Raw genomic sequence first — 4330 nt, 5'->3', positions numbered from 1 at the left:
TCTATTTATAATACTTGTGTTTCATAAGAAAATAAGATATATAAAAAAAACCTACATCAAATTCTAATTCCAATTCAAAAATGAACAACCAAATGCAAGAACAGGATATTCCCAATCATATTTCGTTCCAATTCCAATTCCTAAATTGGTAACCAAACACAAAATATGGATTTGTATATTTATCTTCCATGTCAACCAAACAGTCCAATTATCTTCCCAAAATGCAAAACCAGGTTTTCGAAAACTTATTATGCAATAATAAGGTTTTGAGCCAAATTCATCTCCCCAATCAAATGGGGCCTAGCTGTTGTGATGATTAGCGTGTTGATATCTAATAATAATAGATGAATTGGGTTGTGATTAAGAGGACAATTAACACAGATGACTTATTATAGCCAACAACATTTACTACACTTATTTATAAGCCATTGAACCTAATTAGGAGCAATGAATTTGGGGCAGATTACTCTAAATTTATTGGGTCCACCATTATTGTGTTTTGTGTGCTTGCCATTTTGAATAAAGCGGAGTATAGGAGCACTAATGAGACTTAATGAGAACATTATACAAAGAATGTTTGGCTTATAAACAATTATATATAACACTAGCTTTGGTAATTAAATTAGATTCAGATTTTAAGATATGCAATCTTGTCAACATGCTTTGGTCTATTGGTAAAGTTGATTGGTTCACAAAGAGCCCACCAAGAATCAAGTCTTGTCCTTATGAGTCTGAAAAAAAAACTATTGAACCTTTAAAAAAAACTATTGATCATCACCGCTGTACCAGGTAGAAGGTAGATTTCAGCATGAAACAGTTTTTTGTTGAGAATTCCACATAAGGTAGCCTACGGGCTAACATCAACGAAAGGTATCTAGTCATTGTTGGAAATTTACCCAGATATGACCAGTGAGTAAATGGTAATCCTTAAAACATCAACAAGAGTTACCTAGTCATTGTTGGAAATTTTTCATAGCATTTAAAAGAGTGTCTCAAATTACCAGCTGCCGATTGATCAATGTCGGCGCCTACTGGAGTCGCTTCTAATATGACCCCAGTTTTCTCCGTTACGGCCTTCACTTTTCCCACAAGTTTTGCTGCTTTCCAGATGCGTTCTTCCTGCAAATTGGTCGCCCATTTCTTACAATCCTCTGCTATCACTTGTCCTGCCTTTGCAATGCATGAACCCATCACATCTGCCAACACCCTTTCCAATCTATCCACTACTTCTTCCACACTGCTGAATTCGTATTCATTCATTATACTTCGGCATTGCCTGCACAAGCTGTAAGCTGCTGCTACTTCCTCCCACGCTCTTGAATTGTATGCATTTGACACTTCTTTGCCTTTTTCAAACATATTCTCTACGGCGGCTTTTGCAGCTTCATGTGACTTGTCAGCAGAATCGCTCATGGGAAGATGGTGATCCAGCCACTTGCGCTCCTTTCTTAGCTTCTGCAGCAACTCATCCGCGGCTTTGACAAGCACAGCTACTTCACTGTCAGAATATTCAACTACATTCATGATACTCCATGCTTGACAGCAAGCTTTCATAGCTCTGTCTGCCATGTTTCTACCATCACTTTCATTTTGGAGAAACTGGGAAAGCTCAAAAATGAGGGTCAGTATTGAGACTGTAGTCATCATGAAAGAGCCTTGCCTGACATTTAATTCTGATTCCACTTCCAATCCGAGAGGAAAACCGGGCTTGACACATCTTTGGCCTCTGAAATCTACAGAAGATTTGTTCTTGAGTAATTCTATTAACTCATTACACCTTTTGCCCTCTTCTTCCCCCTTTCCAAACCGCCTCTTTAATTCTTGAATGGACGCTTTGTTGGCGATCCATATCCCAGCAGCGTTCTCCCCCTGCATGGTCACACACACCTTTTTATACTCAGGATCTCGTTCTAATTGAGTTTCGCCTTCAGATGCTGAGACCTTTAAGAGCTTACGGAAAAACTGGTTTGAAAAAAGTAGCTGTGATGATAGCCAACATAGTTTGCTGAAGAAAACCAAAATTATCTGCAACCAGAGCAACAGGGGAAGTAACTTATGCATTCCCAGACTTGTCGAAAGTCTTGCAATTAATTTTGTAAGGTGTCTTTCTCCACCTATTCCCCACCTGCGCCTTTTGGAGCTCTCTATCATGTCAACCAAATGGCTTACCCAGAAATCTTCGACTTGCCAGTATTCTCTCACATTGAACAACTTCCATCGCATGCCTCTCGGATAGTACACTGCCGCGGTGACACATCTGCAATATATAACAGCGGATCCTAAAAAGATCACCGTGTAATGAAGGATTAGAGGAATTGAAATGGTGGGTCGTACACACCCTTCATTATGACCTTCGGCCTCATCCAAGCCAAGCCAATTAGTCCCGTTTAAATTATGAACGCCCTCTGGAACGTATAAATAAAAGTATTCGGAGGATGGAAATGGAGTTGTTTTGTACGAGCAGCGGGCTATTTCAAAGACGAGAGCCACATTACAAACGGTAATGATAAGAGCAACTGCCGATGAAAGAATTGATCTTGAAATTATGTATTGAGGATTGGAAGTGCGAACGGCTATCCATGACTTAACGACTTGTTCCTGGATCTTCTCCCACAGAATCTTGGGCGGATACAAATTACTACTTAACCTTGAACCAGGAAGAAGTAAATGTATCTTACGAACTACAATTTCATGAATACCGATACTAGCTAAAGCGGCACAGCCTAGAAGAAGGGCTAAAGTCACCATGCATACTAATACTATTACGTTTATGAATTCCATGAAGATGGAATTCCACAGATCAGTAGGCGGACATTTGAGAAATTTGTTTTTGTCTTCGGAAAAAAGAGTATGATACCATATAACATACCCAGAGATTGTAGAAGCTGAAGGAAGTATGAAGAGCTCGTGAGATATAACATAGACGGAAACAAGAGCAAAACTGATGAAGAGCGCCGCCATGTCAGGTCTCAAAGTGGTGGAGAGAGGAGTGGCCACTCCGGGCAACAAACATCCCATCAAGACGCAGGTGGAGACTCTTCCAATCAAAATCAATACCCATTCACCGTGAATCGCATTGAGATACTCACAACCGTTTCGCAATGGGCTATTTGTGGACTTCTTGTTGAAGGAGAATTCCAAGGAGGGTTTGTTGAGAAGCATGAGGAGCTGCAGAGCAAGGGCGCCAAGAACAAGAGAGTCGCCCGGAATCCAATGTTTTCTCTGTTTGAATGCTCTCCAGGCGTCGGCTGCGACATAGACAATTGAGACAACACACCCAAATGACAAGCCCACAAATGTGAGGACCACGGCAATTGTATAAATACCACCCTCGATGCCTCCGTCGTTCTCGTAGCCAAGGTAAAGTGACAGAGGAGGCATTTCTATTCACACAGAGAACCAAAAAACAAAGAAAATGTAGACAATTATGCAGCACTGGCCTTCCCTTTTAACATCCCTTCTGAAAAAAGTATAGTAGTTTTATCGTCTCACCCACTCGGTTTATTGCAGTTCCAGGGCACTTCCTAAACTGGCACAATTGTCCTTATCGGCTATGGAACGTTCAAGGTCACCGGTCTTTAAGATGAAGGTTCTTAGAAAGGGCAGAGGTTTGTCTCGGAGCACGCAGGACCTCGTCGTATTCACACATTTTACAGCCAGTCGTTTCAATGTTTATACCCGGTGGAGATGCCTTGGCTAAAAAGGATAGGCTAATAATCTCCAAACAAAATATTTTTTTTCAAAATGTATTGATTTTTTTTCTAAATTTTTTTTGTTGTTTTTGAGTACAAACTATGCACATCATGAAGATCAAATGCTGAAATTTTCAGAAAAATTTATAATGTTTTTTAATTTTTGAAAATTGGTCAACTATACAGTTTGTAGGAAGGATGTGCCCTAGCTAAATGAACAAATGCACTTGATTTGACAGTTTCTTAATTTTATTAATTAATTTAAGAATCACAGAGAAGTGGTTTTGGGAGTTTTCAATTAATTTATAAATTCAATAAACCATCAAATCGAGTGCATTTGTACGGTTGTATAGGGTTGCCGATGGAGATTGTAAAACCATATTTTCCAATATGGGGACGTGGAGAGGTGGTCAATTTGAAATAATTATATTGCTTCAAAAATTGGATTGTAAAGAGGAAAAAAAATTGATGAAGAATATTTGGAGAAAGGATGGGAATGTTTTCAATAGTTGTGATAATACTTGATACAATGTTCAATATTTTTTTAATAATATTTGTGACTTTAAAGTTATGGATTATGACTATTTATAATTGAATGAAATGTATTTCTTAATTTTAAAACAAAACAAATCATGTGA

Source organism: Cupressus sempervirens, chromosome 10, assembly GCF_028749045.1.
Source record: "Cupressus sempervirens isolate cs-2001-9-10 chromosome 10, ASM2874904v1, whole genome shotgun sequence".
In the NCBI taxonomy this organism is placed as follows: domain Eukaryota; kingdom Viridiplantae; phylum Streptophyta; class Pinopsida; order Cupressales; family Cupressaceae; genus Cupressus; species Cupressus sempervirens.
Note: the sequence above shows the minus strand (reverse complement) of the source record.